This window comes from Suncus etruscus, chromosome 8 (genome assembly GCF_024139225.1).
Source record: "Suncus etruscus isolate mSunEtr1 chromosome 8, mSunEtr1.pri.cur, whole genome shotgun sequence".
Taxonomy (NCBI): Eukaryota; Metazoa; Chordata; class Mammalia; order Eulipotyphla; family Soricidae; genus Suncus; species Suncus etruscus.
The window spans coordinates 17,507,232-17,515,105 of record NC_064855.1 but is presented as its reverse complement, the minus strand read 5'-3'; the positions used below and the strand labels follow the sequence as shown (position 1 = coordinate 17,515,105).

The following is a 7,874-nucleotide window of genomic DNA, read 5'->3' as shown; positions in this document are numbered from 1 at the left end:
GAAACAGCTTCTCTCTCTTGCCAGTAACTGCCTGTGGCAAATTTAGTACCCTGCTTGATGCAGCATTTGGAGGAAATTTCTCCATGAAAACAAAAGTTTTTGCTTAATTATTCAGCACATTCCTGTGTTTAAAAATATTGTCCACTTTCTAGCCATCTTCCAAAGCGGCTTAGCTTCTGAAGAGCCAGACAGGCCTCTATTATCTGATTTCCTCAGAGGGCACTCAGGGGCCAGGCTTCATCACAGATACCCCTGAGCTATTGGGGCACTTTCCTGAAGAATGGAGTATCTGTAGCATCTTTCTGCAGAGAGAAGGGAGGTAGCTTTATGTGCCTATGGGTCAGGGAAGGCACTTGAGAGGACATGAGTTGGCAAGATAAGGTCCTTGGCTCAAGAGTAACTGGTGACTGGCAACTGTGGGTAGCTGAAAAAATTTTCTCAACCTGCCTCATTGTTTGTTTGTTTTGTTTTTTGGGCCACACCCAGTGACAGCTAGGGGTTACTCCTGGCTATGTGCTCAAAATTGCTGATGATGGGAATGTTGCATTTATATATTTATTTATAATACATATATATATATAAAAAAAGAAAAGAAAAGAAAAGAAAAGATAGGCATCCCAATGCTTACCACAGGCTGTGTTCTTTACACTGACTGTATAGAAAGAGGAGGTACAGTAAATGCGCCCCATATACACCTCAACCCAGGCCCTTTGCCTGGTCTGTATTGTGAATGGGCAGGGAAAAAAATCGCTCCTGGCTTGGGGGGACCATATGGGACACAGGGGTGGAGTGGGGGGGGGGGGCGAACCTCGGTCCGTCCTAGGGCTATCGTGTGGAAGGCAGATGCCTTACCGCTTGTGCAACTGCTCCAGCCCCTGCATCTTGATCCCATTTTATTTATTCATTCATTGTTTCCCCACCCATATAATTTGCCTACTCTGACCTGACACACTGTCCTGGCTCATGAAACCCTTATTTATGTCTGGTGCAGAATCAGCAGAGAACAAATTTCAAAGCAAACTTGAAATTATTTTTTTTTTTTTTTTTTTTGGTTTTTGGGCCACACCCGGTGGTGCTCAGGGGTTACTCCCGGCTGTCTGCTCAGAAATAGCTCCTGGCAGGCACAGGGGACCATATGGCACACCGGGATTCGAACCAACCACCTTTGGTCCTGGATCACTGCTTGCAAGGCAAATGCCGCTGTGCTATCTCTCCAGGCCCAGCAAACTTGAAATTTTTCTAATGTCATAATGGGGACTGTGCCATTTTTGTCCTGTCCAAGTGTCATGGTTGTTGTTGCTTTGAAGTCTTATAGCTGGCTGATAGTGGGTTAGTGATGTTGGGGCAGTAGGTGGAGTTGATTCAACTGGTAGAGGTTAGTTAACCCACATTGACCTCAACTCGCAAAGGGCAGATGCCTGTGTGTATTGCCACTTTATCCGCAGCCTGGCAGAAGTCCAACGAGTATAGGCAGTGGATGAAATGAAAACAAAATTGGTGAGAACAGGAGCCCATATTGGACACGAAATTACAACACTGAGGGCAGTCACGAGCTTTCATGGGCCTTGTGTTAATATTCTAGCCTGCTTCCCAACATTCTTTTTGAAGATGCCAGGAATGACTATATTGAGAAAGAGAGATGCCTGAAGTTGGAATGGTGAGTTATTCTAGAGCAAAGAAGGTCTGGAGGGACTATGGCTCTGCTCATCATCCTACTTAAGGGTCTTCCCACCAACATGAACATTTTTAGGGGTGAAAGGTACTGGGACAGAGGCTTGGTTGACTAATGGGATGGATTTGAGAAATTGATTTTCAGTTATCTCCAAATGTGGGCCTCTGAAGGTACTTTAGGCTTACCAATCATTTGACACTCTGAATGGAATTGGAGATGAGGAAAGAATGAACTATTAAAAAAGTATTTACTGCAACAATTCCTAGAACTTCCTGACCATTAATGGCTCCAAAGAGAGATTGAGAAGTTATTAAATCAGCCATAAACTTTGGTTTCTTTATCTTTAAATTGGGGTGAGTTGTATACTACCTTGAAGGTGACTCTGCTGATTAAATTAAAACTATTAAAAATTTTTTTTGAGGTTTTAGCCCATACCTAGTGGTACTCAGAAGCTACTTCCAGTTCTTTAGTCCAGGATAACTCCTGACAGTTCAGGGGATCATTTGGTATTGGGGATTGTTCCAGCATTGACCACATACAAGCCAAATACTTTAACCTCTGTATTATCTGGTTGGTTCGATTATAATGGAATGAAAAGAGAACATGTATACATGGCTTTGAACATGGAGATTGATACATAATATGTACCTAGTGTTGATTACTTAAGGAGGGAGGACGACTTTGTAAAGAAGGCAGTCTCAGTGCTGGAGCAGTGACTCCTAGAAACTTTCTCATCTCTAGGATACTGCTTTACTGTGGTTCCCCTCACAGTGCAGCCTGAAAATGGCATTTCTGATCATGACTTTTCTTTATTTTTTAAGTTAAGAAAAGCTTATTATTTTTGAAAGTTATAATTATTGAAAACATAATTATTTTTATTTTTTTAAATTAATAACTGTATTTAAGCACCATGTTTACAAACATGTTTGTAGTTGGGTTTCGGTTAAATAAAAAGAACACAGCCCCTTCACCAGTGCAACATTCTCACCACCAATGCCCCCCAACTCCCTCCTTCCCCACCCCTTGCCTGTTTTCGAGACAAGCATTCTATTTCTCTCACTCACTACCATTGTCATGATAGTTGTCAGAGTAGTTATTTCTCTAACTGAACTCACCACTCTTTGTGGCAAGCTTTGTACCATGGGCCAGTCCTTCCAGCCTTCATCTCTATTGTCTCTGTGAATTATTAGAATAATGGTTTTTATTTTTCTTAAATCCCATAGATGAGTGAGACTATTCTGCATCTATCTCTCTCTCCCCCTGACTTATTTCACTCAGCATAATAGTTTCCATGTCCATCCATGTATAGAAAAATTTTATGACTTCATTTTTCCTGACAGCTAAGGACTCTACCTAAAAGCTTCTAGAAACAAAAGATTCATATAGCAAAGTGACAGGCTACAAAATTAACATGCAAAAATCAATGGCCTTATTATATACAAATAATGATAGAGAAGAAATGGACATTAAAAAAATGATCTCATTTACATTAGTGCCACACAAACTTAAATACCTCGGAGTCAATTTAATAGGTAAAGGACCTATACAAAGAAAATTACAAAATCTTGCTTCAAGAAATAAAAGAGGACACAAGGAAATGGAGACACATACCCTGTTCATGGATTGGGAGGATTAACGTAATTAAAATGATAATACTCCCCAAAGCATTTCAGATCTAATGCAGTTCCTCTAAGGCTACCCATGACATTCTTCAAAGAAGTGGATCAAACACTCCTGAAATTCATTTGGAACAATCAACACCCACGAATAGCTAAAGCAACCCTAAGGAAAAAGATGGAAGGCATCACTTTCCCAATTTTAAATTGAACTACAAAGAAATAATCATTAAAACAGCGTGGTATTGGAATAAAGACAGACTCTCAGGTCAGTGTAATAGACTAGAGTATTTAGAGAATGTTCCCCAGACATACGATTAATTAATCTTTGATAAAGGGACAAGAAACACAAAATAGAGCAAAGAAAGACACTTCAACAAGTGGTACTCTTCAACAATTAGTGCTGGTGGGGATTTGGGGAGAAAAGAACTCTCATTCACGCTGGTGGAAATGCCGTCTAGTCCAGCCTTTCTGGAAAACAATATGGAGATTTCTCAAAAAACTAGAAATTGTGCTCCCATATTATCCAGCTATACTGCTACAAGAAGAAGAAGGAGGAGGAGTAAGAAGAAGAGGAAGAAGAAAGAAGAAGGAAGAAGGAAGAAGAAGAAGAAGAAGAAGAAGAAGAAGAAGAAGAAGAAGAAGAAGAAGAAGAAGAAGAAGAAGGAGAAGGAGAAGGAGAAGGAGGAGAAGAAGAAAGAAAGAAGAAGAAGAAAGAAGAAGAAGAAGAAGAAGAAGAAGGAGAAGAAAGAGAAGAAGAAGAAGAGCCAGAGTGATAACAAAGTGGGTAGGGCATTTGCAATACCTAGCATCCCATATGGCCCCCTGAGCCTGCCAGAAGTGAATTCTGAGCATACAGTAAAAAGTAATGCCTGGGTGCTACTGAATTTGATCCCTCCAAAAGTAAAATATTAATGCAAAGCCCCTTTTTGAAACACCACAAACAGGGCAGTGAGAATCCACCTTTCTGAGAGGTCCTGGTATCCCCTGCTAAGGGCTCGGAGAGGGTGGGGCTTCTCATGCTCTGTGAACACAGGACCTTGGGCTTGAGTTAGAGTGCCTGAGCAGGTGGGAGAAAAGAAAAGCCTGGTGTTTCATCCTTCAGTGTTTGCTCTGCATTACTATGACACTTTTTCCCAATGCACCTTTCCTTTTGGACAGAGAAGAGAGGAGTAAGGTTCTGCGACCTACTCTTGACACAGGATTAGAGAAGGGGCTGACCCTGTAGTGGTGAGGAAGTGGGCTGACCTCAGCAAGAGCATCCACACAGAAACAGGGAGATTGGAATTGGAAAAGTGGCCATGGCTAGTCCTCTGGTCTTTATTCAGGATGCTTCAAATGGAACATATCGGCTGTTCCATGTTTTATACACCTCACACAGGTATGGAAAGCTTGTCTTGGATGCCATCCACAGCCTTCAGAGATTTGGCTGGAAAGAAGCTGTCATGTTTAACTTAAGGTGCTGCAGTGTGTGGTCAGGTTGGGCAGGCCTTTCAAAGGGCACATTTGGACTAGAGCAATAGAACTGTGGGTAAGGTGTTTGCCTTGCATACAACCAATCCAGGTTTGATCCAAGCATTCCATATAGTCCCATAGCACCTCCACGAGTGATTCTTGGGTGTAGAGCCAGGAGTCAGCCCTTAGTACCACTAGATGTGGCCCTAAAGCTCAAACCACATCCCCCAAACTAAAACACCATTTTTCTTGGGCCACAGTGATTGTAGGAAAGGCACTGTCCTGGGTTCAATCCTCCTCAAACTATCTGGTTCCTTGAGCTCTGCAAAGCAAAATCCTTGAGCCTGGAGCCAGGACTAAACTGTAAGAATATCTGGCTGTGGCTCTAACAAAAAAAAAAAGAGGCTTTTTTGAGGGAGGACTGGAGTGATGGCACATCGGTAGGACACTTGCCTTGCATGTGGCCATCTTGAGTTTGAACCTTTGTACCCATTTTGGTCCCTTGAGCACAGCCAGGAGTCATCTCTGAAATCCTCACCACATGTGACCATCCCCAAATCAAAATAAAGAAAAGGGCATGTTTCATTCCTGCTCCCATTGGGAACAGGAGGACATTGGGCTGGAAAGTCTCTTTGTTGTCAGGAAAATGGCAACAGTTATCCCAAGTGTCCTAGATGGCTCTCAGGCAAAGCAGCTGGAAGTGGACCTATATCTAGTAGTGGTGAGAGGTTGCTTGGTTAGACAAGACTATTTCTCCTCTGCAGTGTCTGCGGGGAGGGACACTTGTAAAATCTGTCTCAGTTCCAGCCTGGAAAGAGGGAGCAGGAGGAGTGGGCAGAAGAGGCAGGATGGGAGAAAGGGAGCCCAGTGGAGCAATACAGGGTATTAGCAAAACCACTAATCCACATGTTATTTCCTCTTTGGAAAATGAATATTGCGAGCAGTGGGCAGGCACACCCCTATTGTGCCAAATGGAGTTGAGTTATTGTCTAAAACCTCCTCAAACTCTACTTTGTGCTTTTTGTGTGTTTTGCAAACCAACCACTTAATGTCCTGTGTGCACAGCTTTCCATTTCCTGCCTGCTCCTCTCCCCAAGTCTGTTCTTTCCTTTTTCTGGAACTCTGCCCTTAGTATCTTCCCCTCCTAGTTTGTGTTCCTCTACCCCAATTAGTAAAATGAGCAGAGGATTTGGAGCTGCATGGATCTGCTTCTATGTTCTAAGTTCTAAAACTTCTCTAGTTTGAGAACTTCAGCAAATCAGTAATTTCTCTTATGCTCATCTATAAAATGGGAACACTGATATCCAAGTCTTGGGCTTTTGTAAAAAATAAACAAAGTCGTCAGCAGACATTTTGGGGCTTCCCCTGGCTTGCTTCAACCTGGAAACTTTGATCTTCTCTGGCATTCATTCCCCTAACGGCTTGCCTCGGCTGAGGTGAGTGTTTCTGGGCCAAAGTTGCCGATAAAGCTGACTGCTGGTCCCCTTAGGCTCGGCAGACATTTTGGGACCTCCCCCAGCTTGCTTCAACCTGGGAACTTTGATCTTCTCTGGCATTCATCCCTTGACGGCTTGCCTTGGATGAGGTGAGTGTTTCCAGGCTGGAGTTGCAGATAAAGCTGACTATGCTGGCCCCCTTAAGCCCACCTATAAGGGGTCAAAGCAGAGGAGTTTGCGGCTGCGCACTCCACCTAGCAAATGAATACCACCACAACACGTAGAAAAACCCACAGCATTAGCATGACAATGGGGAAACTACGCAGACCAACTTCAGCCATAGAGAATGAAGATGGAAACTCTGATGACCCAACAATGCCAACCACCTAAGCAGCCTTTCAGAAATGGAGTTTAGAGAAGAAATATGGAGGATGCTCACAGAACTCAAAGAAAGTATAGATTAGAACACTAATAAAAAAAATCAAGAGAATATGAAGATAGAAATCAGAAAACTCTAAACTGAAATATCAGGTCAAATAACAGGTCTGAAAAACTCAGTAGATGAATTGAAGAACATAATGGATGAGCTTTCCAACAGGTTAAAAGCAGCTGAGGATAGAATTAGTACGCTGGAAGATGTGATGCATAACAACTTTACACAGCAGAAGAGATTGGAAAAAAGCCTTAAATCAAATGATCAGACAATGGAACAATTACTCAAAGAATATGAGCATATGAAAATAGAAGTCTTTGATAAGCTCAACAGAAACAACTTTAGAATCATTGGAGTCCCAGAGACCCAAGAAGAAAATCTCCAGGAAGAATCAACAGTCAAGAACATCATCACAGAGAAACTACCAGAGCTAAAGAAAACATGTGACCAAATCCTGCATGCCCAAAGAGTACCAGCTAAAAAGACCCCAGGAGAAACACCTCAAGACACATCCTAGTCACAATGATGAATCCCACAAATAGAGATAGAATACTGCAAGCAGCAAGATCAAAAAGGGAAATTACATTCCAGGGAGCATCCTTGAAATTTACAGCAGACCTATCACCAGAAACACTCAAGGCCAGAGGCAGTGGTGGGATATAGTGACAAAACTCAATGAAATAAACGCTTCACCAAGAATACTGCACCCAGTAAAACTCACTTTCAGGTTTTAAGGAAGTATACATGGCTTCACAGATAAACAACAGCTCAAAAACTTTACAGACTCAAAGCCAGCCTTAAAAGAAAAACTAAAAGATCTATTCTAAAGACAAGACAGAACAAAAAACACACCAAACTTCTACACAAAGATGGCAATAAATCCCATGACAATTATTTCTCTCAATGTCAATGGACTAAATGCACACATTAAGAGGCACAGAGTGGAGAAATGGATCAAAAAACTGAAGCCAACCTTCTGCTGCCTACAAGAAACACACCTGAATAGTCAGAATAAACATAGACTCAAAATCAAAGGCTGGAGGAAAATCATTCAAACAAACAACACCCTTAAAAAAAAGCGGGTGTGGCAATACTAATATCAGATGACACAAACTTTATACTCAGAAAAGTTGTAAGGGACAAAGATGGATATTATGTACTAATCAAGGGATATGTACAGTAGGAAGAAATCACTCTCCTAAAAATATACGCACCCAATGAGGGACCAGCAAAGTATTTAATACAATTGTTGACAAATCTGA

At 42.0% G+C, this 7,874-nt stretch overlaps 1 non-coding gene across 1 annotated transcript; it reads left to right on the top strand.

Annotated features, from left to right (window-relative positions):
* The first annotated feature begins 611 nt into the window (after window positions 1–611).
* LOC126016537 (small nucleolar RNA SNORA51) lies at window positions 612–744 on the top strand. Its single transcript, XR_007498332.1, has one exon. It is a non-coding gene; the product is annotated as a small nucleolar RNA SNORA51 (small nucleolar RNA).
* Window positions 745–7,874: the final 7,130 nt, after the last annotated feature.